Source organism: Erithacus rubecula (assembly GCF_903797595.1).
Source record: "Erithacus rubecula genome assembly, chromosome: 3".
Taxonomy (NCBI): Eukaryota; Metazoa; Chordata; class Aves; order Passeriformes; family Muscicapidae; genus Erithacus; species Erithacus rubecula.
The window spans coordinates 12,348,208-12,363,524 of NC_136689.1; the positions used below are offsets into that span (position 1 = coordinate 12,348,208).

Below are 15,317 nucleotides of genomic sequence, written 5' to 3' on the forward strand. Positions count from 1 at the left end.
CTTTGAGACAGTACCAGATAACAATTTTAAGTTAAATAATTGGTCTGAAATTGAAGGAAAGAAATAAAAAGGGTATTCAAAATCAAAGGGAATGAACACAAAGCCTAAGAAAATAAACCTGTTCTGCACACTCAGAGACTTCTACACCTTTTCTTTTCCTAATAAAACGTGTACACCTGAACTTTATTGATGTTCCCAGTATTTGGCTTTTTTCAGACACATTCACTCTGGGATCAATCATGTAGAGCCACTTGACTTACAGAAAGATCTCGTTATATGATTGGCATGGCAACAGATGCAGCATTTCTCAAACAGAAGTGTCAACTTGTTGGTCCCCTTTTTGCCACCCCTCCAGTATAACATGAGTCTTTCCTGAGTTACATTCCTACAGCTTAATAGTAAACCCAAAATTTCCCAGGTCAAACATCCTTCTCTTGGGATGTTTTATCTTGGAGACACCTCAATATTCCAAATATCTCTTTCTTTGGTCATAGCCTCTAACAGAGACTTGCTGCTTGTGCAATGTCATTGTGAAAATTGACCCACTGGCCAGTGGTGGTCAGAAGGGAAACAAAATCTGGAGGGACAGAGTGTTTCTTCCTACTGAAATATACACTTCAGGTGCCTTATGACAATATGCAAAACCTGTAAAGACCAAGGCTGAATCAGACCAAACATACTACAAAATATTTTATCCAGCTGGGAGCAAACTGTGATTATTTTGGGTAGATTTCATCTGATATTAATCCCCTACAGTGTAGATGTTTATATCTGAACTAGTTAATTTAGGTTGTTTGGGGATTTTCTTAAGTTAAAGAAGAAAAACAAGCATTTAAAGATGATTCATCTGACCTATTTTCACTGATCTACACTACAATGAGATCAATCACACTTAAATTTTTTTAAGTCAAATGACTCAATCTCTGTTTGACTTGATAAATAGAATATAATTATTGGCATAGAAATTTTGAACAAAATGCAATCTTCTGCTGACAATGAAGATAAGACACTGCAGGCTACTAAACTCAGTACACCTAAATTCTTCTTCTCCCAGCACTCCACACATACTGTACAATGAAGCTACTTTGTTTTCCAACAGTAAAGAGGACCTTTGGCTTTTTCCATCTACTTTGTTATCTGATTTTTGTAATGCAGAGAAGTTAAATTATATTTTGTATAAATATATTTTTCAACATTTGTAAATCCAACTCAGAAATAGAATTGTGCCTAAGGCATTCACACTTGAATATCTGGATGCTATAGGTTCTACTAGATACAGAAAAATGTGATATCCAAACTTTGGTTTGAATTCACTTTCCTAGCCAAGCTCTACTAGTAGAAATAAACAGGATTGAGCATACGAGAATATCAGATTTTAAATGCACCATAAAATGATATGGTTTTAATAAACCCAAACCTTACTAACTAGTTTTTTTTTTTTTAATGTTCATTATAATTAAATGTAATTACAATATCCACAGGTTTAAATGAAGGTTCAATTGGAATTAAAGCAGCTTCTGCTAAATGAAATTATTTTTTATATCGGTTGAACTAAATAAAGAGAGGGTATAAAAATTCAACAAAAACAAAAAAAACAGGGTCACAGATATATATTTTTTTCTTTATTGAATGCTATTGTGACAATTAATTAATGGAGTAGCCATAATTGTAACAGTAAAGTCAAAAAAATAAAATTTAAAACAAGACAAATACTTTCCAAACTCTCTAAGATTTCAGTTAATTTTGCATTGCCAGTTCATTCATTTCCAAGTACTGAATACACAACCACAAAAACTAATGGCAGCTGGGGTTGCCCAGCATCTCTGAATATCTGAATATTCAGAGCACCACACCTTCTTCCAAATTTAGAAACTCCTTTTGACAATATTCACCAGTTTCCTGTTCTACTATGAAACACCTTAAACAACTCACAAGTTGATTCCTGAGACCAAAGAAATCAAATCTCAGTTCCATCATACACTGAGGGAGTCCTGACACTAACTGTAATAAGTAAAAATTACCCTCTGTAGAAAGAAGTGGAGGGGAAGTAATAAGAAGTTATTTGTTGGATTTCTTATAAGGATTCTGCCTTACCTTTGAGTCATTCTATAATAAATCCCATATCATTGCTCAATTGTATGGAAATGGTAATTAGTGGTTCTGCAAATGTTTTGTTTGGGATTTGCATTTTCCCATCAAAGAATACTTCTCTGCCTTCATATGCTGTCAGCCTCTTTCAGATGAGACAGCTCAGCACAGAGATGCCTCAAATATATCAGGAAGAGAAGAAAACATATTAAACCACAAAAAAAGTACAAGTGAAACACAGAGACTCTGAGTTCAACCACAAGGGCTTAGAAATTAAGGGAGTTGTAGCAAAATATTTTGGATTGACTAAATACCATGCCCCAAAATCTAAGCTAGTTGGTTAGAAAGACATTTCAGAGACTAAGGCAGAATAAAAAGCAGAAGGGAATTTTAGCTTCTGCTCCCAATTTCTGGCTTCAAAATCTTTTTACTCGATTTTACAAGTGAAACTGGTGGTTCTGTATATTTTAACCAACTGTCAAACACATGTGCTGTAGACCTTCAGCCATGAGGAAGTGGTTAGTAATGGGGAAGAGAGAATAATTTGGAGCCACCACCCACCTCAGAGCTCCTAAGATATCCCTGGGTTTTGATAGGTCTCTCCCACCTTACCAGTGTGGTCAAGGAGCTCCAAACTCATTTGCATTGTGATGGTAATGCTGAACTGAATTTTCTCTATCCAAAACCAAACCACAGTTCTTTGGGATTGTATTGATTTTGTGAAGAAGGAAGGAACATTTTGTTAAAATGTCCACATGAATTTACTGCTGGCTATCACCATAATGCTGTGACAAGAAATAACCATTTATAACACTGTTTAGCTTTATTGGAGCACAACAAAATGCTGCTTTTTCTTCAGCATCTCTAAAACTGTAAACCTGCAATAACTCATCACATCCTACATATATGCATTTAATCAAATTGCTTCAAATATGTATTGTGTAACCAGTATGATCATAGCAACAGCATGAAATTAATGAACCTTAACTGCCTTTAATTCTAAATGGATACCACTGCAAGTTCAAACTACAGCTGAAGAAGCAAGTGTCCATAGATAGACAAGGGGAGAGCAAGAGGACTGACTCACAGACTGACTATAGGACACTCCTGATGTGAAAAAGTTCATTTGGAGCCAATTGCTTACTTAAGCATGCAGTATAGTAACATATCAAAAAATCCTGTCTTGTCTTTGTCAGGGATTCAGTCTTGTGAACTATGATGAATAAAAAACTTTGAAGAATCTTTCAATTAAACTAGATTATTGATTGGTTTTTTTTCTGTAAAAGGATTCTCTTGACTGCTGTCTCTAGAGGTTGGCATCCTATATACAAAATATAATATAGGCCATCATTGTGTATCTTTCAAAGTTCTTTAAAGATGGAGGACAAGTTAACAGAATGCTGAATTTTCTAGTACCAGAGAGCATCAGAAGGAGTATCATCAGGAACTAAATGAGATGTAAATTTACAGTTTTAGGATACCTGTTCATTATGTGTGGGACGAACTCATTCCACTGCACAAATCTGATGTTATAACAGACAGACTAGAACTAGCAGCCCCACAGCCACACATTCTCCTACTTAAGGTTTCCATTTCTTCTCAAGACTTGGGCAACTATTTTATTTCACATGATCAATAAGTGGCTGCTCAAACAACATACTCTACTGATACTGCCTTCAATTGATCAGTCACTGGATTCACTGCCCATGAAAGTCTGGAAAACAAATACAGCACTCTTTCAGAATGGTTGAGGTTGGAAAGAACCTTTTGAGGTCATCCAATCTAACCCCCTGCTCAAATGGGGTCACCCAAAGGGTGGTCACACAGGGATTGCCCAGGTTCACAATGAGACAGTTTTTTAGTACCTTTGGGGAGGGAGACTCCACATGTTCTCTGAGCACCATGTGCCAGTACTCAGACACCTGCAAAGTGAACAAGTGTTTCCTCATGTTCAGAAGGAAATTCCTGCTTCAGATAGAGCCCATTGTTGTTGGGCACCACTGAAAAGAGGCTGGGACCATCCTCTTTGCACCTTCCCTTTATATATTTGCTTAGATAAGTGCCTTCCTGAACCTTCTATTTCCTAGGGCAAACCCTTCCAGCTCCATCAGCCTTTCCTCACAGGAGAGATGCTCAAGTCCCTTCATAATCTTCATGGCCCTTCAGAGGGCTCTCTCTAGTACGTGCAGGTCTCTCTTGTGCTTGGGAGGCCAAAACTGGACACAGCACTCTAGAGGGGCCTAATCAGCACCTCAGAAATGGGAAGGATCCCCTACCTTGACTAGCAGGAAACATTTCTCCCAATATGGCCTGGAATATATTTAGCCTTTGCTGCAAGGGCACTTTTGTGGCTCATGATAACTTGGCATCCCCCAGGACACCAGGCTGTTTCTGCAAAGCTTCTTTTCAAAGCTGGAGCACGGGGCTGCTCCTCTGCAGTTCAGGGTCTGTCACTTCTCCTTGTCACCTCTGCAAGGTTCTTGCCAGCCCATTTCTCCAGCCTATCCAGATCCCTGAGGGTAGCAGCACCACCCTTTGAAAAAGATAATCTGGTGCCTGAAGAGTAGAATTTGGGACTGATTCCTCATCATTTTTTCCAGTATCCACAACTACAAAGCCTCTTCAGGTGAGTTCCAGACCTTTCCCTCCTGGGGGAAGCAGGGGATTCCCAGGTTCACCAGGTACACCTGCCCGGTTCTGTGCTCACTCCAAGAGCTCAGGGGACAGCTGTATCTTACAGATAACCTTTTAATTAGGCAAATTACATTCCTCATTAGAATGCCATTGTTAAGGCACTGAAGTAAAAAAGGACTGTGCCTCACACTGACATGTTGACAGCAATTTCTCTTCTATCAAAACAAGCATTGTAAAGACACATTCTTTCTATTAAGCACCAGCAGTTTTTTAAGACAAAGCAAAAATAAATGTTTGAATAGGGAGGAAAAAAGCTAGATTTATGAGAAAAACAAGAGGGTTTTTGCTGTAGAAAAAGACTAATGTCACAAGGTTCAAATACTTTAAAATATTAAATATCTTGCCTCATTGAAATTCATTATAAAAATGTTATTCCAGAGAACTGATTAAACCCCTTGCCAAATAGCAGCATACATATAAAACATGAAATCTTTGATTTTTTTGCTTCCAAACAAACAATAAGAAAGTTGCTTGATACTGCTCTGTGACTTCCTCTTCTTTATAGCTTTTCATTATATCCCATTAACTTATGATCAAATCTTGAGTTATATTTAAATTTATTTAATTCAGGAATGATTCCAACAGCACCAGACTAATGAGAGAATCAGGCTGTAAGAGTTGCTTGTATAAATATTGTCACGCCTCTATATAGCAACTTTTTCTTCAGTTTTTAACATTATTACATTTAAGTGGGAGGGCTCTTGCAGGCTGCATATTCCTCACTCATCACTCCCACTTTGCAAAACATGTGTTTAATGAGGCTGTGATCAAAACCAATTTTACAACTTTGCCTGGGTATCGTAAGCAAAGAGTTTTTGGACTACAGTGGAGTGAATTACTACAATACATCAGTCTGCAAACTGGGCTCCAAAAATGGAAAAACAACTAAATGCTCAATACACCAAACCCTGAAGAGAAGCTTTTATGATCTCTGGAGGAGACAGTGTATTAAGGCAAATGAATTAATCCCAAATTTATTTAATTGGGCTGGGCTGATATGTTTACAGTTTACTTCACAGCTGTTAATCATTAAACACATTTTAGATAGTCATCAAATATTCATTTTATATGCAATAACATTTTTATTGAAGTTAATGTAATAGTACATCTTAAGAACTCTTTTGAAAATGTTCCCTTAGGAAAAAAATTATCTGCAAAGTAAAGCCATGAATTATATACCTCATGGTTAGCCAATTTTGTAAATAGGTGAACACATATCATTATGACACTATTCTAATGCCATACATACCCCCTGCTTTAATATGCATAGTAAATGCTTTGCCTGGGTTTATTTTGTGGATGTCACTAATTAACTCAACCTGGACAGGACAAAAGAGGAACTACAGAGATTGTAAGATACTGTTCTACAGCCATCTTGCTCTTTCCTGTTTTGAGAATGAATTTTGTCAGTCTAGATTTTTTTCTGTTCCCATAAGACCCTCCTCTGACTTCAAGGAAAATCCTCCCAGAAAAGTTGCTTTAGCCCTGATCTGGAAGCTGATCTGTGTCAATGGATATGCAAAATATCCCACTGAATTCAGTGGAGCTGAATATGAGCATGCAGGTTTTGTTGATTTAGTGTGAAAAGTATAAATCACAGGTTTCCAAGGTAAGGCATGCACTTACATCTATAGTGATTAACTGGCTTGTGTTGAGCTACAAGTCACTCAAGACTATTTTCCTAATGAAAAGTAGATGGAATTCAATAAAAAACAACAAAAATCTTTCAAATTCTCAAATTTACTTTTCTGTCCTAAAATTATATTTATTTCAGTGAGTTTCTAAAAATTAGATTTATAAAAAGATTTCAAAATGACCTTGTGTAAATAGATTTTTTTGCAAATTTTCTCTAAATCATCTAATTCTGTTACACAAAAAGAAATTGCCCCACTTAGTTCTTTGCCTAAAAATTTGTGTTCTTCTGGCAATAAAGCATTGATCAGAACTGCAGTGAAGTTGAATTACATGCAACTGTCCTGAGATGATCCTTCACAAAATTCTACCCAAGTCTGAAAATCTCCTTTAGCAGAAATCTAATAAACCTATACCCAACAAAAAAACCCTCAAGTTTTTCAGAGTTAAACAAGCTACTTGTAATTTTTTCTGGCTTATTGAAGGAAAGGGAGTCAAGAGGAAAATTCCAATAAAACTGTATGTAAGCCAAAGGTTTGTTTATGTTTGTATGGATTAGCATTCACACATTTCCTGTTACTAGACTTCCTATTAGTGATGTTTAACTTTAACCACCACATATCCTGGGTTAAGGAATAGCTCCTGAAATCAATTTCCTGATTAGTCTAAGAAAGGTCAAAGGTTAATTTTGCAGCCACATAATTAAGCTACCAAAGCTACTGCATAGCTTTGTTTTAACATACAAAGTTACTGCAAAGATTAGCTGGAGGAGGGGACACACTCAGGTGAGTTCACAAAAATGTTGGGGAAAAATAATTCCAGAGCCTTATTCACTCTAAGAGAAATTTAGTCTAAGTGAAATTTACTCTCCACATGCACACCTAGAATCCACATCAGTGGAGACATCTCTCAAACATGGTGAGGCCAACCTGACAACCTCTAATGTGTTCATCATTTTAAACCTGGCTGTGTGACCACTGCCAGAGCCCAGCTGCCAGCCACAAAACTTCCTGGAGAACATCCCAGACTTCCTTCTTCTTGAAGAAGGAAAGTTTATGGTAATGTAAGAATACACAGACTTACATTTATCATATCCTCAAACAAAAAGCACAATGATTTCTGCTTCCTTAGGAAAAAAAATCAACAGATGGATGATGAATTTGCAAACAACACTGCAGCAGGTACTGCTGTTGTACCAAATGAGCAGAAATTACTGCATCAGTATTTTTTCCATTTAAATACTAAAGTGAATAATCCTCTGCCCAAACACTTCAGATGAAACAAGAAATATCTTTAAAAGTTTGCGAACTTTCTGCCTGAAGGGATTCTTCTTTCCAGCAGTAAAATTTATTCTTTTTTTAATAGTGGCATGAGTAACAAGAGCCTATGGACACACGTTGATGGCAATGAGGAATTCTAGAGTTAAAGCTGATTATCCAGATTCATTCTCACTGCAGAGCATTGCCCTTTCCTGCTGAGTTCTCATCTACAAATTATTTCATTCTCATTCGGTTTTGGTAACTTGCTAGAAGATGACAGTCAAATGAGTGAAATTCCATGTACTGACATTATAATTTTCTTTCTGATCTGTGAGACAGGTGATGGGGAAAATTGACACTGGATTTAGTGAAAATAGTGTTGGTATTTAGTTATCTCATTACAACTATTGGAGATTTAATAGAGGGCTCACAAGTAATCAACTTGGGTTGCAAGTCATAGTTTTAAAAATAAAATTTGATTTGACCCAAGTTGTATTGCTAATACAACTAACACTTTTTTTGGGTGTTCCTCTCTGTCTAACATTATCATTTATGTTTGTATCAGTGTTTTACACTTGTTTTGCACAGGGGAGGCCTCTAGATAAGATAGAGGAGACAATCAGTCATCAGTCTTTACTCAGGATTTCCTGACTGCAGGAGAACAATAACAAAATCTACTTCATTTTTTTGTAAAAACTGATGCATTTCAATATATATATATTTATATATTTATATCTAAATAGAGAACATCTGTTTCTTACACTCAAATCTAGTTAAATTCCAGTCACAAGGGACTGGCTCAACTTTCACATTTAGACTGTTTGCAAGACATAATTTTTGTGAATCCTACATAGTAATTTAGCCTTCATTGCTTATAAACAAAACAAATATGAGCTGTTCTTCATTCATTTGTGGACTTAACATTTGGAACTCACTTTTCCAGCCACGTGACTGGTTTTACCAGTCAGACAATAAAAGTTTTGTTCTCTAACTGGGTTTCTTAAACTTTGTAAACAGCATAGCACTTGAAAAAGATGTTCCACCATCCAATAAAATTAATGAAGATTACCTGACAAATAACAAATTTGAACAGAAAGAAAAATCTAATTACATTTGTTATATTTAAAGATATCTTCTTTTTTCTTTATTTTTCTTTTCCCTGAGGCATATTTCTGCCTTGCTACAGCTATCCTTTTCAGATTTAAAAATACTCTCTTTCTTTCCTAACATGCAGTGAGCAGGAGAGAAGGATTTCTCTTGTCACATTCAAACCAACTCATCACTACAAAAGCAGCTTTCCTGTCTGCCCAGGAGCTGCCACGTTGCTGACCTCTGCCTCCTTTTTCTCCACATGTCTCCTGATTTACTTTGGGCTTTTTGTGATCAGCAGCTCTGACACTTTACCAGCTGATTTTGGTTATCTGAAAGCATGAAATTCTAGGACTGTTTACATTTTAAATTGTAAACTCTTGTAGAACATGTGATAACATTTCAGCAGCACAAGCTCCTCTGATGTAAATCCCCCTGTCCCAATAATTGACTACACTGTGAGTACAAATTCCCTGTATTCTCCACTTTGAATACAGCAAGGTCTGTGTCCAAGGAATCTCACTTTTTACAGTGCCTTTTCCCTTTTTTTTTCCTTATTATTGGGAGTGTCTGTTTTACAACACCTGGGAAAATCACTGCATTTTTCAGTCTTTTGTCTCCTTACTGTTTATAATCCCTGCATGCACACACCCAGCAGATACAGAATTACTGGGTAAATCACTTTGATAAAAACCCAGTTTTTGGCAGCCAAACTCATTGATGGCACTCTATGCCATGTGTTTAATGAGTGTGCAACTGTATTCTAATAGTTCTAAATAACTGCAACCCAATAAATGAACATAATTAATTTGATTGTAAAATTTTTTCTGCCTTCTTAGTAAGGGACAGTTGAATAACTAACACAAGGTTAGTCATGTAGAAGCATTTCACGCCTCTCAATTCTATTTCTTTGAAATCCCAGAGAAACAGCCATAGTTCATGAATGGTGGGGCTTTCCACCACATAGGCAGTGAGGCAGATTATCCATTTCTCTCCATGAGAAAAAATACTGCACACTTTCAGCATCGATGGAAAAACTGTCAGTGCCCTGCTTTAAATGACAGTGGAGCACCAAAGTATATAATCAGATCCTGGGAGAGTTGGGTAATATGTTCTCCTGAGATAAAAGGTGTTCATCCCCTATTTTCAAAGAAACTGCCCTAACCACTAAATTAAAGCTTGATCAAAGTGCTCTAGTATGGCTCTGCACTGCATCACAGAGCAATGCATGAACATCTGCTGAATTCATCTAGAACCTGAGTCTGACTTCACTTTCCTATTGGAGATGAAGGAAGAAATCCAGCCTGTGGTTAGATATCATATTCAAGATTTCCTAGAATATACAGCAATATATATTCCTCATTAATTGCTGTCTACTTCTGTCAAGATAATACCACAGTAACTCCACTGAAGTTACCACACTTATGGTAGTGCAGCTGATAGCAAAACTTGGCTCGATATCCTCAAACATAAATGGATATTTTATCTGTTTAGTGCATGCTGTCTCTTTTATTGAAACTGAAACACTGAGACAAAAGTCATCCTGAAGAGAGCAAAAGAAACTTAAATATGTTTTTTTCTAAGCATATGAATATTTTATGATTTATGGTTTCCATAGTGCTTATTTACTTTGTTTGTTCAACATTTTGAGTTGTCAGAATAGGCACTAAGCAGAGCAACAGAAAAATGGAAAATAAGTCAGTAACAGAGTTCATACATTTTTCCTTGGGACCTAGGTATAAGGATATAAACTATCAACATTTTGCAAATAACATAATAATTGTTCACTTGTCTCAAACTTAATTCAGAACTTTCACATTCCTAGAAAGTATTCAATATACAATTTTAAAATTATTTCAGTCACATTAAAATGTAGAAAAGCCTCAATAAAAAATAATCATAGAAGGAGAAGATAAACCAGGTATATTTTGGAATAAAACAGTGTGTACTCAATGCAGTCAATTTATCATATTAGCAAGTTTCTTACTAATATCTACAATGAGATGTTTTCTAGTCACTTATTTGTGCAAACATTTTCAGAAAAGGTTAAATATTATGAGGGATTTCTTTAAAATCTCCATTATTAGTATTTCTTCCATTTATCATTCTTTAATAACCAGAATTAAAATTCTATTTGCACCTAGGTTTTTGGTATTTGTTTTAAATGTATCACAATTTGCTTCTTCATTTTAAATAATGGCAAGGCAGGAAATAGTAAAGACAGACTTTCTTGGGAAATGCACAATATTTTTAACTGTGTTTTCCAAACTCTCTGTTGTATTCCAGTGAAAAGCAAACAGAAATATTTAAATTAATTAATTGCCTCTCTAGATTATACCTAACTTCTTCCTTAAGTTCCACTCTTTCAGTGAACCTCAACTGAAAGCTTTCTTTGTTATCCTGGTCTGCAGCACCTGAATAGTGCCAAACAAAACTAATTCAGAGCTCTCAGCAAAAGGGTTTCTTTCTCTGACTCCTCCTCCATATCAAATAAAGAAAAAAAAATGAGTCTTTTTCTTTGCTCTCAGCAGAGAACAGAAAACTTTAAAGAGCAGAGAAAACAAAAATATCATCTCCCTCACGTACACTCATCTGCCTCCTTTTTTTGTATTTCTTCTGAGTCTCTTTGATTTCTCATGGTTATTATTCACCTGTTCATAAAGATGTTACCCTTGATGGTATGAAGTGGTTTTACACAGAATCCTTGTAATGCAGCAACTCATAACCATAATGTAGGCTAAAATGTGTTATCCAAATTGCTGTGGTTTCAAAATTTACAAAAAAAAAAAATATTTCCTAGAGCAATCTGACTTCTCCTTTTACTACAACAACAAAGTAAACCCATTACTATGAAGACTATGGATTTGAGCAATTAATTACACACTTAATAATATTTTATAGTTTTCTAAATACTTTAAAGTCCTTTCCAAACATTTATGATTCAGTTCCTGCTACCACTCCTCACACAGACTAGAAAAATTAATGGAATTGCTCCAAAAGCAAATTGCATTTAGGTTCTGGGAAAATCTAGGGTTATAATCAGGTTTTTTTTCTAAGAATTCAGTGAAGTCTGACTGTATGCATTTTGCAGAATGGGAAGTGGAAGACATTAGGCACCTTCATGTGACAAAATGGTGGAAAGACAAGATTTCTTTCTTTAAAAATAAAGTTCTTACTGTTAAGTATCTCACTGGTGAAGTGTTCCAAAGACACCAAAGATGGTCAGTCACAAAACCATTATCAAAAGCTTCAGAACTGTGTCCTACCTCACATTTTATTTCTTTTTTTCTTCTTCTTGTTAGAACATAAAGAAGTAATAACTAATTATTGTTTGGAGCTTCATGCTTATTATATAACTAAAGCCGTAATCACAACTAAAAGTTACAGAAATTAGAAGAGCATAATCATAATATCCAAAAATCTTAAATGCTTCAAGCATATCACTGATATGACAAAGACTTTAGCAGCTGCTCAAACCACATGGTTTTCAAAGGCATCCTTTCTCAAACAAAATAATTACAATATACATTTAAAGTTAAATAAAATAAAATAAAATTACAAATACCAGTTTTGCTATGTCTGAATTAGAATTTTAAAATTATTAGGCAAATACTGATGATTTAAAGATATTGACTCTGAGAGTATGGGCTACTAAGTGAATGTTTAATAAAGTCAGGTAAAAATTAAAAAGCTCAATAGGTATTTCTCAATTCTGCACAAAAATCCTCAGTTTGGTGGTTGGAACCACATCAAATCAAATTTTTACTAGGTTTCAAAAAACCTGCATATATTCATGGTTTCCAGAGGCTAGTCAAGAGCTTGAAATATTGGTCTTGACTACCCAGTCAAGACCAATTCTTTCCACAGGAAAGTAATTCTCAGAGGAAATTATTTGTCATGCTACTTCCAATCTAAAGATCTAAACACAGTCTTTCCTCTAGCCTTTGGCACAACCCATAATAATTGGACCATGGGAGAGAGCAACAAAAAAGTGGATCCACAAGATGCATGCCAAACATCACTACCAGCTCAATCATTTGCTTTCTCCCCTTTCCTCCCCATCAGGAATAATCAGCAGCTGAAGTATTAAATGACATGTCGCAGTCATTCACTGATGGAGGAGCAAGACAGAATGACACATTCTGCTGATCATTTATAGCTATTGGTTGTTATAGGAGACTAACTTGCAATACACAGCCTTGTTTGAATTTCAGATGAGCAGATGGCCAGTTGGATTAGTCTGTAAAATTAATATTCCAAACCCATACACAGCAGGACTTTGTATGGGAGCTAACTGCTTCAAAATCCATGAAGTCACTTTAGTGGATTTTGTTTTTCAGGCCTCTTTTATTATTTCCTCCACAAATACTGAAACCTGCAACAGCAAAAGGCAATTCTGGAACAGTTTGGTATTTTGGTGCCATGACTTCCGTGAATATTTCTTTCACCATCCCAGGTGCACCCATTTCCAGCATATTCTTGGTAAAAACACCAAAATTAATTTAATTAGCTTACATTAAAATATTTGCAAAACCCTACAGTGAGGTGCACAGTACATGTGATCTAGAAATATTTAAGTGTCTGCTTTTGGCAACAGGCTTTAGCAACACTATTGAAGTTATTCCCAAAACCACTTCTCTGTGCTTTTGAGGCCTCTCCCTGTGTAGGACTGTATGTGCACAGATACCTGGCAGATGTCACCTGCAGTTCCCAGAAAAACCAGAGCACAGATCTGCTGAAACAGCAAGGAGTGACCCACTTGCTGATGGTCATAGTGACAGAGGGTGCAGCTAGCAAACACAGTATTGGAGAAGAGGACAAGTTCCAGCTACTAAAAACTGAAATTTTCCATGTCCCCCAGATCTTTCTGAACAGCTTACCTCAATTGCAATTAGTCTGTCTTGGCCTCTGACCCACTGCAGATGAATATAATACAAATCTTAAAGGAAATTTCTGTGTTTTAGAGCCACCAACTTGATTACTATTGATTACCTTGCCTTACCTTACTTGCCTCAATGGTAATTTCCCTTTGTCAGTAACATTTCTGCCTGACTGCTCCTTCTGGGAGTTGGGTTTTCTGTTATATATCTCTTTTTCCTCCAGACCAATTCCAAGAAATACATTTTGGTTATTGTTTTGGGTTAAATAAGGGAGGTAATAGATGGGAAGGGCTCAGCTCTAATCATGGCAGAAACCTATTAAAGAAATCCCTCGTTTTTACAGGGCAGCCAAGAAGGTAATTCTACTTTCGTAAATTAAGCTGTCTCACAAGGTAAGTTTTCCTTTCACCCTTTGATGGAGAAAAAACATAACAATTTAAAATAAATAATATATGAGGCATTAGAATACTTCCATGTAGTTACAATCTCACTACTTAATGTGAAGACTGAAATACAGTAATATTACTGTGTGGTCAAAAACTAAGTTTAGAGCTGACTCTCAGATATGATGACCCAGCTCAGTAACAATGACGTTAAGCCTGCAAGTGGCAGATGAGGCTTTTGTTTTATTTGTTTGACAGTAAATATCTGGGCTGTTGCTTAGCAGCCACAGGCAGAGGCAGAGGCGTTTCCAGACAAAATAAACTACACTACAGCAGGTAAACTTCTCACAGCAATTACCAAATGGAAATGAGATCTAAACTCATCACTGCAAAGCAGCCCAACACCTTTGTTTCCTGCAGATGTTTTAAGCACACAAACGGCAGTTTGGGATTTTTCAATGCCAGTGTGAGAAGGTTTCATAAATTAAAAAAAACACTGATTTTGAAAAATGATATGCTGAAAGTCCTAGAAATAGAGACCAAAGTTTCAAACTTCTGTCAGCTGTTAAATGCATATTTAAATAACACATTAAATGACTAGATTTTCTCTGATACAATGAACACTTACAACTGTTGGTTCCAGGGAATTTTCATGTGTCCTAGGAGCATTGCAGTCATCCAGAACTGAAATACAAATAACAGAGCACCAGACTGAGAAGTTTTTGTAGATATTTTAACTTGATATTAACTCTGATAATCCTTATTTCTATCTTTGCTGTCACAAAAACATCCAAGCATCCCCACTCCAGCCAAAACTTCACTTCCACACCAAGTCTTCAGCTTTCACAGGACTCGCCTTCCATACAAAAAAAAAAAAAAAAAAAAAAAAAAAAAAAAAAAAAAAAAAAAAAAAAAAAAAAAAAAAGGAAATGCCAAAGCTACTCTTGCATGTCACAGCTGTACAGCTCTAAGGCAGGTATTTCACTGAGAGAGCAGCACTTGGCCTCAGTGAGCAAACAGAAAGGGCCAAATTCTGCTCTCCTTACCCTGGGGCATTCCACCACAAGGAGGAATCTGCATGTGAATAACCTTGGAGAAGAAATGTGTTTCCAGACACTTAAGCTTAAAGACTAAAAAAAAATGCTGTTGTGAATTCTGTCATCTTATATTTTCATTGACGGATTTTGGGGGGTGGGTTGTGTTGTGGGAGGTTTTTTTTTTACTCTGAGTTGATCCACGGGGCATTGTCATTATGTTGCTGTCTCACCTTTCAGTTGACAGACAGACTTCCT

The 15,317-nt window shown here is 36.1% G+C and overlaps 1 long non-coding RNA gene across 1 annotated transcript in view; it reads left to right on the plus strand.

Moving 5' to 3' along the window:
- The window catches only part of LOC306799784, a 151,200-nt gene extending 136,245 nt beyond the window's left edge, over nucleotides 1-14,955 (plus strand). Inside the window, exon 2 of the long non-coding RNA XR_013773680.1 lies at nucleotides 14,875-14,955. This is a non-coding gene — a long non-coding RNA (uncharacterized lncRNA). The remainder of the gene's footprint in view (nucleotides 1-14,874) is intronic.
- The last annotated feature ends 362 nt before the right edge of the window (nucleotides 14,956-15,317 follow it).